The sequence below is a fragment of the Hylobates moloch genome, unplaced genomic scaffold (genome assembly GCF_009828535.3).
Source record: "Hylobates moloch isolate HMO894 unplaced genomic scaffold, HMol_V3 SCAFFOLD_7, whole genome shotgun sequence".
Taxonomy (NCBI): domain Eukaryota; kingdom Metazoa; phylum Chordata; class Mammalia; order Primates; family Hylobatidae; genus Hylobates; species Hylobates moloch.
Genome location: NW_026652282.1, coordinates 121,655,710 through 121,680,128, shown reverse-complemented (window position 1 = coordinate 121,680,128; position 24,419 = coordinate 121,655,710).

Genomic DNA, 24,419 nt, shown 5'->3' with positions numbered 1-24,419 from the left:
TCTTCAATTCATGTAATCAAAAGTACGGCCTTAGAAATATCTGGTACATTGTGTATTATAGGTTTAGTAGCCATACGGAAAGAAAGAGAGAGTAGATTCTCACTCCCAATGTCTTTCCCCAAATTTCCAGGGTGAAAGCTTATATTGAATTAACATGGCAGCTCCTCTATTACTCAAGTATAGGTAGCAAAGAAATGGAATAGAATGACTGACAGCAATTAATAGAAAAAAAATGTTCTGTGCAGATATAACTATGAAGATAACTACAAACAAAAATATATATTCTTAATCAAATCCTCCTGGTCATTTCTCAAGGAAAAATATATTAATTTGGGTGCATTGTAAGACTCTCTACTTTGCAATTTTCTTAATATAAGAGTAGATTGAATACCATCAGAAACAAAGCTTCTAGCACTTTCCTGTAAAACTTTCCCATATGTACTGTAAGGACTTATGGCATGTTAAAGATCTGTGCTGTGATATAGAATTGCTTGAATTATCTGTGTACATTTTTACATGCTTTTAGACCAGATCTGAATTTTTTAGACCTGGACACTATTGGTAACTTGAGCTGGATATTTTTTTTCCTTGTTGGGGATGAGGGTCTGGACTGTGCATAGCAAGACCATTGGCAAAATCCCTGACATGTACCCATTAGATGCAACTAGGATCTCTCCGTCTCCTCTCACCCCAGGTTGTGACAACCACAAATGTCTCCAAACATTTCCAAATGTGTGACATGGGACAAAATTGCATCTCATTGAGAACCAGTGGAATTGACAGATTCTTTACGCGGCACCAGATTGCAATAACAAAATGGATCATGTCAAAAGTAAGCACAATAATGTTGACGCTCATACAATAAATACATATTTATTTATAAAATTCATGAAACGCTGATCAGATAAAAAATCATGAGAAAAATCTCATTATCAGAAAAAAAAAAAACAGTGATAAAAATGTTATCCAGAACTGAAAAATTCAGCTATCAGGGGTAAGGAACTGACAGAATTCAATTAAATCTAATTAGAAATATTCTACAGGGCAAATACAAGACTACTTAAATTTATGTTTTAATCATTTGTGGTGGTTTTTTTTTATTCTTCAAGGCAGAATATGCTTAAGCTCACACTGGGCTTATTTCTGTATAATTCTAGAATGATGAAATGAATCAGAGAATTGCATAAACTCCCTGGTGAATTCACCATCTGCCCATGCCCTCTGAATATTTTCTATGACTGAAGTCATTGAGCAAGTGAAGTTGAAGGCATAGCGGAACAGAAAGAAACAATGAGAATAGAAAATAAAGAGAATGTGCAAATATCAAAACACTTGCTGATTTAGGAGCCCATACTGCAGTCTTGCTTTGGGGATATTTGTCAATGTGCCCAAAGCTTCCTCCAGCTTCAGAAGTACTTCTTGCTGTGATGAAAACCTTTGGTGATAACACATTGCCATCAGATTCATCTTTAGCACAAAGAGCTAGCTGAATTAAACAACAGAAAAAGAAAAAGAAAGTTCTAAAGTAATGCTACCATTGTTGAACTGGCCAAGCCATACATAAAGAAAAACTTAGAGTACACAGACCTAAAGTTATATTATTGTTAAAATGCTGGCTTTGACAGTGATTTCCAAGTCACTTTCCTGTGACGGTTGCTTAACCTAATCAAATACCTTTAACAGGCCATTTGTCCATCTACCATCCGCAGAAATACATGAAAATTCTTAATTCCCCTCTGTTCCCCGTCCTTTGTGAAACATTCTCTTATAGCTAAGGAGCTTCATTAAAGGTCTCTGTGCATTTCATAAAAGCAATATGTTTGATAACTTAAAATGCAATCCAATGTGTATTTTGATTGGTGTCAATATATTGGCTAGGATGCTGTGATAATGTAATCACACATAAAAATTGGAATAAATAGGTGACAGTAGGATCTTAAATCTATCCAAATTCATAATTATCATATAACTTTTATTCATTAATGTTTTCTTCATTTCTGTCATGTTCATATATAGAACATGATAGTATTCATGTATGCTTAAGATAGCCAATGGTCTATTTACTTCTCAAAATTCTCAGCTTAATTCTGACTTAAACAAAAAAGATTGAAGCACATAAATAAACTCCACTTCAACAGAGAGACACCTTTAGGCGAGGCATGAACAAAATCAGTTCTGACTATATGGATCCAAACAGAAAAAGGAAGAGTGGAATTGGTCACACACAAAATTCTTCATTGCTCCATAGACCAGGGCTCATCAAACTAAGTTCTCTGGGCTAAATTTAGGCCACAATCTATTTTGTAAGTAGAGTTTTACTCTAATGTAGTCATGCCAATTAATTTACATATTATCTACAGCTGTCTTTGTTCTGTACAGATAGAGTTGAGTAGTTTTGACAGAGACATTATGGTCTGCAAAGCCTAAAATATTTACTACCTGGCCCTTTGTAGAAGATAGTTGCCAATTCCTGGCATAGAATATCAAAGGGAAGGGTTTGTAGAAATAATACAATCCTCTCATTTTAAGAAGGGGGCAGAAAGTGAGCCCTAATGGGAGTACATAGCTTGTCTAAAGTCACACATCTTATCAACAACAAAGTAGTTACCAGATGCCAGCTTTCCTGATGTCCTTTGGGAGAAATGGATATTGCCTCCCAGAATTATAGCTAAGGTGCACAGTTATTCAGAGTTCGTATTTCAGCCTTTTCTATTATTATAATTCACAAAAGTTTTTGGTTTTTTAGATACAAGAGTCAAAAGACAAGTCTGTTCACTAAGGGTTCTTCGCTTTTTTCTGGAGATTAGATGAGACAATGTACATATGTGTGTAGCCCAGCTCCCAACCCAAATTAATTTCCTTTCTACCTTCATTTTTCCAGATGAAGAAACACGTTTGACAGGTGCAGTGACTTGTACTGAGGACATATATGCAATCAGAGTTAAAGGTAGAACTCACCTTCGATGTTTACGATTCCAAGTTCAGTCTTCATTCTATGATGCTAAATAAACAATTTGAATACAGATTATTAGGATTTAGGAATCAGCTGGATTAATGGTTTTTCTTTTTGCTGCTTATGAATGGTTTCTTAACTAGGAATGTCAAAAGTCATCTCTCTCTTACACTGTAATGTCCCGTGATGAGAACAGGAAGTAAAGCACCCACATAACTGTAAGTTGAGGTGAGCATCTACATTCCTGTGCTTTGTACTTGTTGTAGTTTCTAAAACTAAGTATCCTGTCTGCAAGCAATAGCAAGAGTAAGTTAATGCATAATGAATGATCTAAATAAAACAAATCTCACATGGAAATAGGGGGTAAAAAACCAACTTCCTTCATGCTGGTGTCTCTCGCTAAAGCCCCTCTCTTCTACTTCTACGTACTCCCCTGTGTCATTGCAAGCATTTTAGAATGATGGATCACATTGCACAAATGTGGACCAAGGCTTAAGTGTAGAAGGCAAGAAAACTAGCAAAGATAATAGCACAAATATTCAGTGGAGAGAAAATGAGGTACTGAATTAAACAAAAATAAAGCTAGAAAAGATGAATTTTTTGAAGATATTAACCCAGTAAGAACATTAAATCCTTTCTAAGACAACATGGTGGTGACGGAGTGATAAGCCAACAAATAAAGATAAAACCCACACAAATTTTCATTATGACTTTGACAGATATGGTGGAGAGGTAGAAAGAAAAGTTAACGATGACTATCAGTTTCCTAGTGTTGCTGTAACAAATTACCACAAACTTAGTGGCTTAAAATAGCAAAAACGTATTATCATACAATTCTGGGAGTCAGAAGTATTAATGGATCCCATTGGACAAAAATCAAAGTACACAGAGCTATATTCCTTTTGAAGACTGTAGGGGAAAATCTGGATTATTTGCCATTTCCAACTTCCAGAGGCCACCCACATTTCCTGGCTCACGGCCCCATTTTCCATCTTCAAGCCAGCAATGTCAGACCATGGCCTCTCACAATACCATCTCTTTAATTATCTTTTATTCTGCATGCTTATTTCACTTTTAAGAACTCTTCTGATTACTTTGGCCATATCGAGATAATTTTCCTATCTGTTGATTAGCAACATTAATTCCATCTGTAACCCTAATTCCTCTTTGCCATGAAATATAACAGATTTATAGATTACAGGGATTAGGACATAGATATCTGCAGGCAGGGTCCACTTTTCTGCTTACCAGAGTGACTTCTCAAATTCTTACTTGGGCAATTGAGATATCATTGTAGTATAAAATATACATTTCATGCTGAGTAAAATCTAGAGTTCTGATAATGTCCTATATGGCTCTCTATGTAGTTAAGGATTATGACCCTGACTACAGACTGAATTTGAGTAATGTGCTGCCACTTAATAGTTTGGTAAATGTATATATATATATGTGTGTATGTGTGTGTGTATGTATATATACGTATATATACATATATGTGTGTATGTGTGTATATATACACATATACATATATACAAATATATATACACACACATATGTATATACATATATACACACACATATATGTATATACATATATACACAGACATATGTATATACATATATACACACACGTATATATGTATATGTGTATACATATACACACACATATATGTATATACATATATACACAGACATATATGTATATACATATATACACACACATATATATGTATATGTGTGTACATATACACACACATATATATGTCTGTGTGTATATATATACACATGTGTGTGTGTGTGTGTGTGTGTGTGTATATATATATATCTCACAACTTCGATTTCCTCATTGTAAAATGTGAAAGCCAGCTATCTCTCACAAATAGAGTTATGGTGAAGATGAAATAAGATAATGATACAGTGCTTAGCCTAGTGTCCCACTCAAAGAATTTTAGATACTAATTAGCACTGAATAGTAATGCAGGTGAAGGAAAGTTGGGATTTAATTTTTAGTATATAGATTTCAGTTATGTGAAAGACATCCAATCCCATGTCCTGTATTATTCCATTCACACACTGCTATGAATAAGTACCTGAGACAGGGTAATTTATAAAGAAAAGAGATGTAATTAACTCATAGTTCCGCATGGCTGGGGAGGCCTCAGGAAACTTATAATCATGGTGGAAGGCACCTCTTCACAGGGAGGCAGAACAGAGAATGAGTACAAATAGGGGAAATGCTAGACACTGATAAAACCATTAGATCTTGTGAGACTCACTCACTATCATGAGAACAGTATGACCGAAACCTCCCCCATGATCCTATTACCGCCACCTGGTCCTGCCTTTGACACATGTGGATTATGGAGATTACAATTCAAGATGAGATTTTGGGTGGGGACACAGCCAAACCATATCATCTCCCTAGAACATACTTTTCCACTCACCTAGAGGGCCATATTATACTTTCTTTTCTCTTTTCCATTTTTTAAAAGCTCTTTGCCCATGCTCATCCTCTCCAAAAGATAGAAACAGCCACAATTTTCCAAAGCTCTTACTTCTTAATCTAGACACCCACCTGTGACTATGGCCATGTATTCTACTTTCTTTCTTGTTGCTATGTGTAATTGTCCATGATCCCGACTAACTACAGAGCTCACTGCCATTTACACACTAGATTCTGTCCCTTATTGCCTATTCAAGCAATATCCCCTTTCTCATCTGCATCATCAAATTCTTCCCTGCTATCATTTGAATGTGTTCCCAAAGTTCATACGTGGAAAACTTGGTTCCCAGTGCAATAGTGTTGGGCGATGGGGTGTAATAAGAGGTGATTGAGTCAGGAGGGCTCTGCTTTTATGAATAAATTAATGTCATTATTACTGGAGTCAGTTAGTTATTATGGAAGTGGCTTAACCTCACCTTATCTTGCCTTTCTGCCTTTCACCAGGAGATAACACAGCATGAAGCTCCCTGCCTAGATGCCAGGGCCATGGTCTTGGTCTTCCTAGCTTGGAGAACTGTAACACAAATTTTTATTATACATTTTCCAATCTATGGAAATTTATAATGGCAACATAAAACAGACCAAAAACAACACCTCTCTGCTAGATCATTGCCTTTAGTATACAAACATTTCAGTATTGCTCTCGTGTTTACAAAAAAGCTCCAACTGTACCTCCTTTTAACCTGCAACAAATGCCCCATTTTCTTTTTCTCTTTACAGAAAAACTCCTTGGAACAGCTGTCTGTATTCCTTGCCAGAATTTTATCTCTTCTTGTTTTCTGTTGAACTATCCAAATAAGCTTTTTACCACACCACTCCACTGAAACTGCTCTTATCCCACCTTGCCAAATAATATTTCTATTGCTAGATGTGGTGATTATTTCTGTCTTCGTCTGATTTGAGCCATCAGCAGGATATGACAGTTGATAACTCCTGATTTCTTAAAATACTCTTCTCACCTGGCTTCTAAGACATCACACTCATTTTGTTTTCCCTGCGTTTTTGACCAGTCTTGCAAATCTTTTTTTCTAGTTCTTCTTCATACTCTGCCCCCTACACATCAGAATATTTCAGTTCCAGTCCTTGCATTATTTTGCTTTTCTGTCTACTTTTACTCACCAGCTGATTTTATTCAGTCACATGACTTCAGACCTTTATATGTTGATGACTTCCAAATTTATGTCTATAGTCTAAACTGAAATGCACATTCTTATATCCAACTGCCTAATCAACACCACCACTTGAAGGTTTAACAAGCACCTTAAAACATCCAAAAATGAGTTTTTGACAATCTCCTCTAATCTGAGGATTAATGTAATACAAGTATCAATCAAAATTTAGTCTGTTAGTCTTCCCTATCTACTCTTAGTCTTTTCTACAGTGGATGGTAATTCCAAATTTCCTGTTGCTTAGGCCGAAAATCTTGGACTTTTTTTTTTTTTTTTTTTTTTTGGAATTGAATCGGGTTTTCCTTTCCCTCACGGGAGGGTGCAGTGGTGTGATCTCAGCTCACCACAACCTCCGCCTCCCAGGTTCAAGAGATTGTCCTGCCTCAGCCTCCCGAGTAGCTGGGACTACAGGTGCGTGCCACCATGCCCGGCTACTTTTTTGTATCTTTAATAGAGATGGGGTTTCACTATGTTGATCAGGCTGGTCTTGAACTCCTGACCTCATGATCCACCAACATCGGCCTCCCAAAGTGCTGGGATTACAGACTTGAGTCACCATGCCCGGCCTGGACTAATTTTTAATTCCACTTTTCCTTTCAAAATGTACATTTAATCCATCAACAATCCTGTGGACTCTAACTTCAAAATATATGCAAGAGCTGACAACTTCTCGCTATCCCTAGTCATACTATCCTGGTTCCAACCACCATAGTCTATGACCTGGAATATTGCCAGTAGCCTCCTAGGTTTTCCTGTGTCTACCCTTGTGCTCTCAGTCGGTTCTCAGCATGCAAGCTATAGTGATCCTGTTATATCCTGTTACATGATAAGTTAAATTATGTTATTTCCTCTCCTAAAAACCCCCTCCATGCCTTCCTATCTCACCATAATTAAAATCCAGAATGTCACATAGGTTCTATGTCAATAGTGCACCAGCAATTGCTTAACAACCAGTTTTATATTGAAACAAAAATACTACATATGGGTGTGAGTGGAGTGACACCCACCAGTATACATATGCACACATATTTATATTTAAGGTTTATTGTCTTAAAGAAGTACTAGCATATAATTTACAAATATTACTCAAATATACAACACTTTTTTGAAAATATCAAAGAACCTATTGATTCTTACAAAATGCTTTTATTGAATTTTGCCAAACTCTTGTATCCATAACCAAACTGTGGCTGCAGCTGATAAATGTGTTTAGTTTCTTTTCTTTTTTTTTTTTATTTTTTATTTTTGGAGATGGAATCTCCTCACTCTGTCGCCCAGGCTGGAGTGTGGTGGGATCTTGGCTCACTGCAACCTGTGCCTCCCGGGTTCAAGCGATTCTTCTGCCTCAGCCTCCCGATAAGCTGGGATTGGATTACAGGCATGTACCACCAAGCCCAGCTAACTTTCGTATTTTCAGTAGAGATGGGCTTTCACCATGTTGACCAGGCTGGCCTCAAACTCCTGGTCTCAAATGATCCGCCTGCTTAGGCCTCCCAAAGTGCTGGGATTACAGGCGTAAGCCACCACGCCCGGCCATGTGTTTAGTTTCCACATAAATATTGGTTGATATTTGTATGTGTTTTAATGAGTAAGATGAAAGTGAAACAACAAAGATATATGTTGGAACATCACTGGTTCATCAATGACAGGAATAGCTTCTTCATTGAATCAGATAGTAGTTTTCAAATAGTGGAAGGATATTTTCTCAGTTTTTTACTATTCACAATGCAATGCCTACAGCCATGACACCCTTTTAGGTTTAATCTGCATTGTTAACATTTTCTCCATCATGTTTTTACATGTAGATGATCAGCAAAACAATAAACTAGCCCTTATTTGAAGCATTTTTAAATTTCCCTAGTGTAAATATTCCTACCACGGTTGATTTCAATGTGATGTCACCAACTGCAGAAATATTACTAGATTTTTTTTAATGCTGCACTGCCATCATACAGATACAATAAATCTATACAAGCTGGAGTCATGGTTACATGTTATAGGGCACACGTTCAAGGTCATTCTTCTGTAGAGGAGTTGAACTGCTCCCTGAAAAATGGTAGCTAGATAATAGAAAGAGATTACAGATATAATTGCAAGGTGTCAGAATCAACCTAAGAACTTCCTGTGACTTTGATTGAAAGGTTTGAGGCTTAGGGGTATTAGAATATCTATAACTACAACACGATTTTACATATCTGGAATTTGAACCTTTTATGTTTTCTCCAAGCCTTTGTTAAAGTCTGGTTAAATTGTTTCATCACAGCCTCATCTTACACTGTAGAGAATTGAAGAAAAGGCCTTTTTCTATACTTGTGGAAAAACAGTAAAGGGAAGAATGACAGCTGAGCAATGGAAGCAAGTTAGGAGCTGGGAGTAAGTAGATAACAAGCTGGAATCAGACAACAGGTTGAGATAAAAAATGAGAACAAGCTGGATGCATGAAACATGGACAGATTCCTTAGGAATTTCTAGAGATACATGAGGAAACGAACTTGGTAGAAGATAGAGCTAGTAAAATATTGATAAATATTAACTGTATCATCTTGTGATGATAATGGTGCAGAGAAATTGGTACCTTTGAATACTGCTGGCAAGAGTATAAGTTCACAGGATTTTTTAAGACAGGAAAATGATAATATTTATCAAAAGCTTAAGGTATTTATACCTCTGGACTCAGTAATTTCACTTATAAGAATTTATTTTAAGGAAATGTTCAGAGAGACACAGACATATGTACAATATTGTTGATAATAGCATTATTTATAAGCAAAAAACATGAAAACAGCCAGGTGCGGTGGCTCACGACTATAATCCCAGCACTTTGGGATGCTGAGGGGGGCGGATCACTTGAGGTCAGGAGTTTGAGATCAGCCTGGCCAACATGGTGAAACCCTGTCTGTACTAAAAATACAAAAAATAGTCAGGCATGGTGGTACACATTTGTAATCCCAGCTACTTGAGAGGTTGAGGTGGGAGAATCGCTTGAACCCAGGAGGTGGAAGTTGCAGTAAGCAGACATGGCGCCACTGCACTTCAGCCTGGGTGACAGAGCCAGACTCCGTCTCAAAAAAAACAACACAAAACCAAGAAAACAACTTCAATGCTATGCAGATGAGACTAGTAAAATAAGACATGGCATATCCATATAATGCAATACTACATCAGTATTATAAATCATATTTTCAAAACATATTTCATGACATTCAGAATTTATGAAAAATAATATAAATTATCAAAAGTAGGATACAATCCACATGTACCATGACTCTAGTTTTGTTTAAAAAGAGTAATAATAGCAGAATAGTCAAATAAAATGTTAGCACTGGCTATAATTTGGAGGTAGAATTTTGGGTAATTTTTAGTTCTCTTTCTTTTTTCAACTATTCTAAAAAATATGTAATTATAATGTTTTTGCCATGATCATGTATTTAAAAGTTTGTATTTAATATAGTACATATACAAAGAATCGAACACATTAGGAGGATTTATCTTGCTGAATTTTCACAAATTGAATGAACTCCATGTAACTTGCACCGTGATTAAGAATAAGATATCACCATCACTGGTCCTCTTCATGCACCCCAGAGGTTTTCACTCACTAACCCTCCCAATACATACACAAACGTGCACACACACACACACACACACACAACCTTTTCCACATAGGGTCACAATTATTCTGACTCTAACAGATCATATTAGCTTTACCTGTTTATACAGTTTACACAAATACAATTATATAGCATGTAGTCTTCTTTTTCCCAACAATTTAAGTTGCATTTCTCTATTTATGTTTCAATACCTGCTATGATTTGAGTATGTCCCTTCCAAAATTTTGGTTTTGCCAGTGTGATGGTTTTAAGAGGTGGAGCCTTTAAGATATAATTAGGCCATGAGGGCTCCTCTCTCATGAATGGGATTAGGTGCCCTGTTAAAGGGGCTTCACAGAGGAAGTTCTTCCTCTCTTGCCCTTCTGCCTTCCACTATTGAGGACACAGCAAGAAGGTCCCCATCAGATGTTGGTGCCTTAATCTTGAATTTCCCAGCCTCCAGAACTGTGAAATAAATTTCTGTTCTTTATAAATTACCCTGTCTCAGGTATTCTGTTATAGTAGCCCAGACAAAGACGATGAACTAAAAGGAAAACATGAGGTTGGAAATAACAATGAACACTTCTTGTCTCGTGCAATGTCCTTTGTGAATGAGTAGCTCACAACACAGCTACTCTTTCTGAAATGTCAGGATTGTTTAGTTTCTGGACAATTATCCAAATCATCCTAAACTTATCAATTAAAATACTACTGTGGCACTATTCACAATAGCAAAGACGTGGAACCAACCCAAATGTCCATCAATGATAGACTGGATTAAGAAAATGTGGCACATATACACCATGGAATACTATGCAGCCATAAAAAAGGATGAGTTCATGTCCTTTGTAGGGACATGGATGAAGCTAGAAACCATCATTCTCAGCAAACTATCGCAAGGACAGAAAACCAAACACCGCATGTTCTCACTCATAGGTGGGAATTGAACAATGAGAACACTTGGACACAGGAAGGGGAACATCACATACCGGGGCCTGTTGTGGGGTGGGGGGAGGGGGGAGGGATAGCATTAGGAGATATACCTAATGTAAATGATGAGTTAATGGGTGCAGCACATCAACATGGCACGTGTATACATATGCAACAAACCTGCACGTTGTGCACATGTACCCTAAAACTTAAACCATAATAAAAATAAATTTAAAAAATAAAAAAGAAATAATAATTGTGATAGTAAAAATAATAAAACATAAATTCTCAAGAGGAAAAGACAATCTGTGGGAATTTATTTTAAATTTATAGCTTAGCTTCTACATGAAGATAAATTAGTTGAGAATAAGGCAAATCAATAAATTTTATATAGTAGCTACTATTTGCATGCACCTGTTACATGCTAGGCATTTTACATATATTGTCTCATTGTTTAACCTTTACAATAAACTCATGAATTAGAAGATAGTATTCCTATACTACAAATAGAAATGTAAGTCTCTGAGAGGTTTTCTGCTCAAGATTGCTAAAATGCAGAGAACAGTATTATAATCCAGGTTTGCCTGATTTTAGAGCCTGGACTGTTTCTACTGTGATGCTTACTGGTAGTTATTTCAGGAAATTGTATTTTTATTTCACTTCCTTTTGAGTTCACATAGTAGCATCTCATTTTGATTCAGAGTGTGATTAACCCAGAGAACTTTGAGCAGTAACAAAGGGCTGATTGTCAGGAAGGCCTGTTTATACCTTGCCCGCTTTACTTTAATCAGCAATACACTTATAAATTATGTATCAATTTATACTGATAATAAAATTCGAATTTTTTAAACATCCTGGATTCCATAGAAACTGAATGCATTGTTGCTTTTCAGTTAGATGTGGAAAAAAAATGCTCAGAATTATTGAAATAACTCTTTATTTCATCAGAAACCACCTTTCAGTGTTCAATGAGTAACACACCATTTTAGCTTTGTCATGCTCCCTGCATGCTGTGCAGGTCTGCTTGTTTCCTGAGGGTGTGGGGTAGCCATGCAGTTTTGGATGTCAAGGTCTCATTCATTCAGTGTGGCCTAGGCTCTGGGCAGCTGGGGTCGTGATGCTGCAGGCAAGCATATGCACCTGGTGGCACGATGGTGGGACCTCAGAGATGAAGAGAGTCCGTTGCTACTGGTCCCCAGAGCAGGATGCACTGTATTAGTGGGTGCGTTTAAAGATGGTGCTGAGTCATAGTAGTTTAGGTCGCTGGTGCGGAGGGTGCTCATGTTGAGCTCCTACTCTGAGGCAATGGAGCTACATAAAATCCAAGCTACTCTCCAAACTGGATTCAGAGACTGGGAGGATGGGGGACTCTCTTGTAGCAAGGATTGTTAATGTTTCTGGCATAAATGAGGACTACTGTGGATCTGTAGCTTACCTTTTAACTGTAAGATTAAATTCCCCCTAACTCTGAGCTGATCCCAATGGGGGAGACAGAGTTGCAAAGGCAGGCTTCCTCATTCCCCTCTCTATGGTGCTGTCCTGGATTTCATTGCTCTGTGCGGTTTTCACCACTCCCCTGGTGCTCTACAGAGTGCTTCCTCAGTCACTGTACTCAAAATATTGTTGTTTATTTGTTTTTGGTCCCGTTTTGTGGAGGAGAAGATGGGCACCAGGTAACTCTTGTTAGCCATCTTGGTGACGTCACTCTGTACCTTGGTCTTTTAAGTGGCCATAGTTTGCCCATTTCTATTATGGAGGGATAGAAATAACCCCAACTGTGTAACATTATTTATTCACATAATTATTTTGCTTTTTTTCCTAGATTAGCCAACTGTCTTTATGGCCACTGCTTGTTCTACCACCCAGGTCAGGCTGGCAGAACAAGCAGGAACATTTCTCAGCAGACTGCCTGCCTTCTGACTTCCTAATTCACCAGAAGCCAGGAGCCTCGCTTGTCCTCCAATTTCACTTTGATTCCCTAATAACCATCTCATTGAATCCTTCAGATATCTAAGTCATAGGACCACTAGTTATCTTCCCTTGTCACCAGCAGTCTTAAATAAATACTGTTAAAACCTACCTTTAGTGACAAATAGCAAATTCAATGTGCTCTCCAGAGGTGAGCTGATAAAACCACTCATGTAGGTATATAAACGACTGGCAGAGTTTAATTTATAAGCTTTCCTAAGGGTTTACTCCCCCAAAATGTGTATGTGGTGTGTGTATGTGTGTGTGTTTCAGTATTATTTTGGAGAATCATTTCATAGATGACTAACCCTGTCTCTGTTAGGTAACCATCCATTTTTTTTTTTTTTTTAGACGGAGTCTCGCTCTGTCGCCCAGGCTGGAGTGCAGTGGCGCAATCTCGGCTCATTGAAAGCTCCACCTCCCGGGTTCACGCCATTCTCCTGCCTCAGCCTCTCCGAGTAGCTGGGACTACAGGCGCCCGCCACTACGCCCGGCTAATTTTTTGTATTTTTAGTAGAGACGGGGTTTCGCCGTGGTCTCGATCTCCTGACCTCGTGATCCGCCCGCCTCGGCCTCCGAAAGTGCTGGGATTACAAGCGTGAGCCACCGCGCCCGGCCCATTTTTAATACATTTTTTATATTGTGGAAGACCTGGACCTCTTCACGAGTAGATATTCATTGTGTGAAATTAAGCTTTTAACATTATCTTTCTCATGAGGCCAAAAGAGTGTGGTTTTAGAGTTAGGTTTACTGCACCTCCCGGGACAGATCAGGCACCTATGCATGGACTTCCCAGCAGACTGCATTTTAGCTTCCTGGTTAATCAGAAATCTGCAACTTGTTTTGTCCTGCCACCTCACTTTCCTACCACCACAAGAAAACGACTGATGCCTTGATCTCAACAGATGTAAGACCGTATAAGTGATGAGACACTTTCATATTCACTTAACACTGAAAGTATAACATAGATAGCACTAACTTGATTTTAGTAGAGAAGGAAGGGAAAAGAGAGAAGTTTTTAAAAATGCTGTTTCTCAGAGAGAAAGAAGTAAAAGAAAAAGAAACTTTAAGGCAGGTGCCATTAATTGCGTCTTTCCGGGAAGGAAGAGTATAGAGAGCTTGAAGCTAACAAGAGAGAAGATAGCTACATAATGGCTATACATCTGTGGCTTCTTATTTTAAAAAATAATTGTTCCGATATGTTCCAATCATTTTCTCACCAGCAACATTTTCTCATTGGCTACTATTGCACCAGGTGACTATTCCTTCACGTTTTGGCATCCTCTCTTTCCCTAACAATAATGGAAAAGACAAGGGAAATGGATTCTGCAGAGTTCTTCTTCAGCCAATCACCTCCTGACAATAGCACCAACTATTCCCATTCAGATTTCTGTGTGTCCTGTAAGCTCTGACGTAATCTGTCCTACCCCAATAGCCCAACCTAAACTAAGACAAGGAAGGCTTCATCCTACACCAGAGTTTTCATCGTCAGCACTATTAACGTTTTAAGCCTGATAATTCTTTGCACAGAGACTCTCCTGTGCATTGCAGGATATTCAGAAGCATCTCTGGCCTTCACCCACTGTCAGGAGCACTCACCTCCCACCAGTTATAGCAACCAAAAATGTCTCCAGACATTGACGAATGTTCCCAGAAACAGGGAGGTGGAAATCACTCCCAGTTTGATAATTACGCTGATGGGAAAACATAATTGTAGGAGAGCTTTGTGTGAGACAGTGGGTATTTTGTCCTCCCCATACAGGGCACCAGGACATGCTCTGTGTCCAGGTGTGAGTGTACACTATGGATACAGCATACCCAAGCACTTAGCAATGGCTGTAGCTCCTATGAGCTTCTGAGAAGAGGCTAAGCCAAGGCCTGAGCTTTCCTGAGTGGTTGGCCCCCACAGAACACAGATGAAACATAAAGGAGCAACTGCTGATGAACACAGACAGGTTGATTGACCTCCTCTGATTACTCCATGTCTCTCAATTAATATCTGCTCACTCATTAAAACTATGAAATAATTCCCCAATGTGGCATTCCAGCAAACAACAAAATTTCCACATTAATTTCATTTTGGTTGACAAACTGTGTTATACCCTTTTAGGCAAAATAAGCACATGCCTATGTATGGATGAAATGGAAAGCCTATTTTTTTAAAAATATCGCTAATTAAGAAATTGTCTATTGACTATCTCTCTGTAGAACACTACTGGAGTTTGGGGGGCTTCTAACATCCTGCACAGGGAAAAGAGTCAATGTTTGGGGTAGCAGGTATCTCCCTGGGCCTCATAGCACCACTCCTGCTCTTGGCTGCTGAGCGCACAAAAACACTGGCCTCCTGTATTCTCATGGATCCCAGACCCTGGCCCTAACATTCTTTCAAAGCATCCATCCATCATGCAGTACTTAAAATCATGAATTCTGTGGCTGCACTGGCTCTGTTTGAATCTTGGATCCACTATTTACTAGCTGCATTGCATGAGCTAAGCTAGTTATCCTCTCTGCGCCTCAATTAGCAAATATTGAGTACTCATATCTGCCAGGAATTATTTCTTCATTGTTTCTGAAAACTAAATTAGCTAATACTTATTTAAAAATTTAATAGTGTTGTATATGTATTAAGTGCAAATGCATTAGCTATTATTATTATGTTACCCAACTCCTCTACTTTTTTTACCCCAAATCCAATTCACCAACAAATCCTGTATGCTCTTTTAAAATACTTTTCAAACTGGCCCACTTCTCACCATCTCTAACGTTACAACTCTCAACCAAATCATCATTATCCCTCATCTGGATTACTGGAACAGATTCCTACTTGGTATTTCTGCTACCATCCTTATCAATCTATATTCTGCACACAGCTCCTAGCATGATCTTTTAAAAATTCATCACATCACTCCTTCACTCAAAACTGCAATGGCTTTCCAGCTTGCTCAAAGCAAAAAAAAAAAAAAAAAAAAACCACACACTTAATGTCATTTGGAACCTGCTACCTCTGTGACTTTAGCCTCCATTATTGTGCCTGTTTCTTATTCTTCTTTGGTCAATATGACCTCCCCATGATTCTTTACATATGCCAAGCACATTTCTGCTTCAAGAATTCAGCCTTTGTTCTGAATGAAAAGCAGTTCATTATTGTTTTGAGCTGCTTTTCCTCAAATATCTACATTACTTGCTCCCTCATTTTCTCTGGGTTTTTTCTCAAATATCACCTTTTCAGTGAGGTTTTCCTTGAACTGCCTATTTAAAACAGCATCCCCTGAGCATTCCCTGAACCCCCATGTTCTATATTATTTCCTCCGTTTCAATGTATACTATCTCAAATAGTATATATTTAGCATATTTATTTTTGCTTATTGCCTGCCTCCTCTCCCTAGAATATAAGCCACGTGAGGGGAAAAAAAAATTTAATCTGTTTGTTCACTGCCATATCTCTAACATCTAGAGCAGTGCCTGATTCAAAATATGTGCTCAATCAATTAACTTATGCATTGAACATAATAAATAATTATAAGCTAATTGATTTCTTTTTTGACACGGAATCTCGCTCTGTTGCCCTGGCTGGAGTGCAGTGGCACAATCTCAGCTCACTGCAACCTCCGCCTCCTGGGTTCAAGCGATTCTCCTGCCTCAGCCTCCCAAGCAGCTGGAATTACAAGTGTGCAACACCATGCCCCAGCTAATTTTTGTATTTTTAGTAGAGACGGGGTTTCACCATGTTGGTCAGGCTGGTCTTGAACTCCTGACCTCGTGATCTGCCCACCTTGGCCTCCCAAAGTGCTGGCATTACAGGCATGAGCCACTGTGCCTGGCCAGCTAATAGAATTATTGGTAACAGTGATGTAGCTGGAGCATGTGATGCAGGGGTAAGTAAATACAAAGATTTTATATGAGATGTGATCTTTGGAAATGGTAATGAATGTTTATTGAATGCTTAACTATTATCTCATTTAATCCTTGAAGCAACCATATAAAATTGATAATCTAATTATTATTTCACAGATGCAGAAAATAAGGCCAAGGTGGTTAGGGTCACACAGTAAGTGGCTTAGATAGGATTTTAACTCCAGGTGTTTGGCTTCAGAGCCCTTGTGCGTAACAACTAAGTGTTTTATCGTCCCTAAAATGCAGTTTGGGTAATAGTTTGAAAGATGAATATTTAATCAGAGAGCAAGAGAGTAGAGAAACTGGCTTTGAAACTACACTTCATTGAGGAATTATGTACTCATTCTTTTGAACAGCTAATATTGATAAAGCTCTGTACTAACCACGAATAATGTACAGAAGAAATAGCATATTTGAAGTCTTCCTAACCCACAGTTAAATGGGGAAACAAACACATAAATAATTTGTGAAAAAACATAAGATAAGCACTGTTCTAGACATACATATGAAGATTTCCAGAAATTTAGAGAAAGAATCAGTCCAACCAGTCTCCAGGTAAGTGAAGATGAGTTTACTAGAGATGATATTTAAGTTATCTTTATAGTATAATTAAGAGTTCACATTGACCACGATGGAAAGAATATTCCAAGCAAAGGAACCAATAGCATGTGGAAGTATCAGAAATGACAAAGATCATAGCCAACTCAAAAACTCAGAGAAACTAAAATTTGCAATTAAGGTTTTCTGAGGTGAGAAGGTATCAGGTGAAGACATGAAGGAGAACGGGGTGAAAATCCTAAATAATTTATATATTTTTAAAGGTTTCAGAATTTTTGTGCAGATCATAAAAACTCTTGCTCCCCCCTCCTCTATCTTCTCAGACATTTTTCCCAATAAGACTTTTGTACTTCTAATTATGCCTCGACATCTACTTCCCAGAGGTCCAGAAATGACACATAATGTAGTATACGGTGCTCTTTCACAAAATATTTGTAACTGTAATCCAATCAAGCCTTCAGATTGAACTACCAGTTTATAGAAAATACAGTAGATATCAGAAGAAAGTAAATTACACCATGAGTGAACAAGCACACAATTTCAGAATCCTGGGATCAAGGTATCCGCCCATCTTGGTATTGCAAATGTTGAGATTACAGGCATGAGCCACTGTGCCTGGCCTTGGAAGATATTACTTTTGTTTGCTATCTTAATAGTATTGCAGTTTTTTTTAAAAAAAATGTTGCTTTTTAGAGATACATACTAATATGGTTTGGCTGTGTTCCCACCCAAATCTCATCTTAAGTTGTAGTTTCCATAATCCCCATGTGTCATGGAAAAAAATAGGTAGAGATAATTGAATTATGGGGACAGATTACCCTATATTGTTCTCATGATAGTGAGTTAGTTCTCATAAGAACTGGTGGTTTTATAAGGGGCTTCCCCCTTTGCTGGACACTGATATGGTTTGACTATGTCCCCACCCAAATCTCATCTTAAATTCCCACATGCTGTGGGAGGTACCCTGTGAGAGGTAATTAAATTATGAGGGCATGTTTTCCCATACTGTTCTCTTAATAGTGAATAAGTCTCACGAGATCTGATTCCTTTATAAGGCAGAGTTTCCCTGCACAAGCTCTCTTTTTGCCTGCCACCATTCATGTAAGATGTAATGAACTCTCCCTGGCCTTCCGCCATGACTGTGAGGCCTCCCCAGCCACCTGGAACTGTAAGTCCAATAGGCCTCTTTCTTTTGTAAAATTGCCCAGACTCACATATGTCTTTATCAGTAGCATGAAAACAAATGAACACAGTAAACTGGGGACAGTAGAGGGAGGCATTCCTGAAAATATACGCAAAAATGTGGAAGTGACTTTGGAACTGAATAACAGGAAGAGCCTGGAACACTTTGGAGGGCTCAGAAGAAGACAGGAAAATATGGGAAAGTTTGGAACTCCATAGAGACTTGTTGAATGGCTTTACTAAAATGCTGATAATGATATTGACAACGAAATCCAGGCTGAGGTGATCTCAGATGGAGATGAGGAACTTGTTGGGAACTGGAGCAAAGGTGACTCTTGTTATATTTTAGCAAAGAGACTGGTGACATTTTGCCCCTGCCCTAGAGATCTGTGGAACTTTGAACTTCAGAGAGATGATTTTGGGTATCTGGCAGAAGACATTTCTAAGCAGCAACACATTCAAGAGGTAACTTGGGTGCTGATAAAGGCATTCAGTTTTATAATGGAAGCAGAGCACAAAATTTTGGAAAGTTTGCAGCCTGACAATCCAATAGAAGAGAAAATCCCATTTTCTGAAGAGTAATTCAAGTTGGTTGCAGAAATGTGCATGAGTAACGAGGAGCTGAATGTTAATCCCCAAGACAATGGGGAAAATGTCTCCAGAACATGTCAGAGGTCTTCACAGCAGCCCCTCCCATCACAGACCTGGAGGCCTAGAAGGAAACCATGGTTTCATGGGCCAGGTCCAGGGTCCCTGTGCTGTGTGCAGTCTAGGGACTTGGCGCCCTGCATCCCAGCTGCCCCAGCCATGACTAAAAGGGGATAAGATGCAGCTCAGGCCATGGCTTCAGAGGCTGGAAGCTCTAAGCCTTGGCATCTTCCACATGGTGTTGAGCCTCTGGGTGCACAGAAGTCAAGAATAGAGGTTTGGGAACCTACACTTAGATTTCAGAAGATGTAAGGAAATGCCTGGGTGTCCAGGCAGAAGTTTGCTGCAGGGGTGGGGCGCTCATGGAGAACCTCTACTAGGGCAGTGTGGAAGGGAAATGTGGGGCTGGAGCCCCCACACAGAGTCCCTACTGGGGCACCACTTAGTGGAGCTGTGAAAGGAGGGGCACCATCCTCCAGACCCCAGAATGGTAGATCCACCGACAGCTTGCACCGTCTGCCTGGAAAAGCCACAGACACCCAACACCAGCCTGTGAAAGCAGCTGGGAGGGAGGCTGTACACTGCAAAGCCACAGGGATGGATCTGCCCAAGACCATGGGAACACATCTCTTGCATTAGCGTGACCCACATGTGAGACATGGAGTCAAAGGAGATCATTTTGGAGCTTTAATATTTGACTCCCCTGCTTCATTTTGGACTTGCATGGGGCCTGTAGTCCCTTGTTTTGGCTAATTTCTCCCCTTTAGAATGGCTATATTTACCCAATTCCTGTACCCCCATTGTGTCTAGGAAGTAACTACATTGTTTTCATTTTACAGGCTAATAGGTGAAAGAGACTTGCCTTGTCTCAGATGATACTTTGGACTGTGGACTTTTGAGTTAAAGTTGAAATGAGTTAAGACTCTGGGGGACTGTTGGGAAGGCATGATTGGTTTTGACATGTGAAGACATGAGATTTGGAAAGGGCCAGGGCATAACGATACAGTTTGGCTGTGTTCCCACCCAAATCTCATTTTGAATTTCCACATATTGTGGGAGGCGCCTGGTGGGAGGTAATTGAATCATGGGGGCAGGTCTTTCCTGTGCTGTTCTTTTGATAGTGAATAAGTCTCATGAGATTTGAAGGCTTTATAAGGCAGAGTTTCCCTGCACAAGCTCTCTTTTTGTCTGCCGCCATTCACATAAGATGTGATTTGCTCCTCCTTGCCCTCTGCCATGATTGTGAGGCCTCCCCAGCCATGTGGAACTGTAAGTCCAATAAACCTCTTTTTTTAGTAAAATTGCCTAGTCTCAGGTATATCTTTATCAGCAGCATGAAAATGGACTAACGCAACACTCATTTTTCTCCCTGCTGCCATGTGAAGAAGGATGGGTTTGCTTCCTCTTCTGTTATCATTTTTAAGTTTCCTGGGGCCTCTGCAGCCATGCTGAACTGGGAGTCAATTAAACCTCTTTCCTTTATAAATAACTCAGTCTTGGGTAAGTCTTTATTAGCAGCATGAGAACGGACTAATACACATACCAATAAATTAAGTTACAAAATGTCAAAATATCCATGAGTTTAAATACTTCATAATATAAAAATATAGATGAAATAAACATGTAAAAGAAACCTCTAGAGGGTATCATCCCCAAGATAAAGAGCAAAATAAATATGTTTACTTACACCACTATTATTTATCTTTTCTTTTGAAGTTGCAGCCAATAAAATAATATTAATAATGGCATCAGCAATAAAAAACCTTTTATACTACTTATTATGCGATAGGCACTGTTCTAAGCATTTTGTCTAAATGAACTCATGTGATCTTTGATGGTCAAAATCACCTTGTGTGGTAAGTAACTGTCGCTAGGTTTTAAAGAAAGTTGAGGTTAAGAGATGTAAAGTATCACAGCCGGTAAGTGGTGAAGCCATATTAAAACATAGGAGCTCTAGTTCCTATAAATAAATAAACAAAGGAATATACACATATGCGTAATAACAATGTGTAATTCCTTATAAGGTATGTAATCATCTGTAGATTACAATCTTATATACCTAGAAAATCTGAGAAAATTCATTCTATATCTTTTTACAACTAATTAGAGGTTCAGTATGGTAAAAAGTGGGCACATTTATGACAGTAAACAAAAAAATGTATTTAGGAATAATCAGAGTAAAAATGTATATTTTATGTAAGTGTAATTATAATTTTTATTCTGTTCCAATGAAAATATTATTTAAAAAGAAACTGGCAAAAGGACTCAAAGCCATACCTGAAATAATACATGATACTAAGATACTTTTGATAAAGACAAATGAGGGAAGACCGGTCCCAACATACATCAATGACATAAAGATAGAGAAAACAAAACAGTTGTTATTGGCAAAGAACAATAGCTAAAAGGAACATGGTACAAAGTCTGGATTTAGACTCAAGAACATGTAATTTAGTATATGATAAGGCAGCATTTAAAATAAACACGGTCATATCAAATTGGCATGTAATGTACCCCATCTTGAAACTTGTTACTATCTTGTCTTGTGCTTGGATAGCATATTATATTAATGGCGAACAAATTAGTAACGCCGAAGTAGCTGGCGCCTAAATGGCTTAAACGCAGAGAAATCACTTGCTGATGATGGAACAAAAACTGACCAATCAGATTACAGAGTGGGCTTTTTAAAATTTAAGAAGCTTCTTTGTAGCTAAACCAACGAGAACAAAGACACAACATACCAGAATCTCTGGGACACATTTAAAGCAGTGTGTAGAGGGAAATTTATAGCACTGAATGCCCACAAGAGAAAGCAGGAGAGATCTAAAATGGACACCCTAACATGACAGTTAAAAGAACTAGAGAAGCAAGAGCAAACATATTCAAAGGCTAGCAGAAGGCAAGAAATAACTAAGATCAGAGCAGAACTGAAGGAAATAGAGACACAAAACACCCTTCAAAAAAATCAATGAATCCTGGAGCTGGCTTTTTGAAAAGATCAACAAAATTGATAGACTGCTAGCAAGACTAATAAAGAAGAAAAGAGAGAAGAATCAAATAGATGCAATTAAAAATTATAAAGGGGATATCACCACCAATCCCACAGAAATACAAACCACCATCAGAGAATAATATAAACACCTATACACAAATAAACTAGAAAATCGAGAAGAAATGGATAAATTCCTCAACACATACACCCTCCCAAGACTAAACCAGAAAGAAGTTAAATCTCCCAATAGACCAATAACAGGCTCAGAAATTGAGGAAATAATTAAGAGCTTACCAACCAAAAAAAGTCCAGGACCAGAAGGATTCACAGCCGAATTCTACTAGAGGTACAAGGAGGAGCTGGTATCATTACTTCTGAAACTATTCCAATCAATAGAAAAAGAGGGAATCCTCCCTAACTCATTTTATGAGGCCAGCATCATCCTGATACCAAAGCCTGGCAGAGACACAACAAAAAAAAGAGAATTTTACACCAATATCCCTGATGAACATCGATGCAAAAATCCTCAATAAAATACTGGCAAACGAAATTCAGCAGTACATCAAAAAGTTTATCCACCATGATCAAGTGGGCTTCATCCCTGGGATGCAAGGCTGGTTCAACATATGCAAATCAATAAACGTAATCCAGCATACAAACAGAACCAAAGACAAAAAACGCATGATTATCACAGTAGATGCAGAAAAGGCCTTTCAAAAATTCAACAGCCCTTCATGCTAAAAACTCTCAATAAATTAGGTATTGATGGGACGTATCTCAAAATAATAAGAGCTATTTATGACAAACCCTCAGCCAATATCATACTGAATGGGCAAACCTGGAAGCATTCCCTTTGAAAACTGGAACAAGACAGGGATGCCCTCTCTCACCACTCCTATTCAACATAGTGTTGGAAGTTCTGGCCAGGGCAATCAGGCAGGAGAAAGAAATAAAGGTTATTCAATTAGGAAAAGAGGAAGTCAAATTGTCCCTGTTCGCAGATGACATGATTGTATATCTAGAAAACCCCATCATCTCAGCCCAAAATCTCCTTAAGCTGATAAGCAACTTCAGCAAAGTCTCAGCATACAAAATCAATGTGCAAAAATCACAAGCATTCTTATACGCAAATAACAAACAAGAGAGCCAATTCATGAGTGAACTCCCATTCACAATTGCTTCAAAGAGAATAAAACACCTAAGAATCCAACTTACAAAGGATGTGAAGGACCTCTTCAAGGAGAATTACAAACCACTGCCCAACGAAATAAAAGAGGATACAAACAAATGGAAGAACATTCCATGCTCATGGATAGGAAGAATCAATATCGTGAAAATGGCCATACTGCCCAAGGTAATTTATAGATTCAATGCCAGCCCCATCAAGCTACCAATGACTTTCTTCACAGAATTGGAAAAAACTACTTTAAAGTTCATATGGAACCAAAAAAGAGCCCGCATTGCCAAGTCAATCCTACGCCAAAAGAACAAAACTGGAGGCATCACGCTACCTGACTTCAAACTATACTACAAGGCTACAGTAACCAAAACAGCATGGTACTGGTGCCAAATCAGAGATATAGACCAATGGAACAGAAAACAGCCCTCAGAAATAATGCCGCATATCTACAACCTTCTGATCTTTGACAAAAACAAGCAATGGGGAAAGGATTCCCTAATTTAATAAATGGTGCTGAAAAAACTGGCTAGCCATATGTACAAAGCTGCAACTGGATCCCTTCCTTACACCTTATACAAAAATTCATTCAAGATGGATTAAAGACTTAAATGTTACATCTAAAACCATAAAAATCCTAGAAGAAAACTTAGGCAATACCATTCAGGACATAGGCATGGGCAAGGACTTCATGTCTACAACACCAAAAGCAATGGCAATAAAAGCCAAAATTCACAAATGGGATCTAATTATACTAAAGAGCTTCTGCACAGCAAAAGAAACTACCATCAGAGTGAACAGGCAACCTACAGAATGGGAGAAAATTTTTGCAATCTCCTCATCTGACAAAGGGCT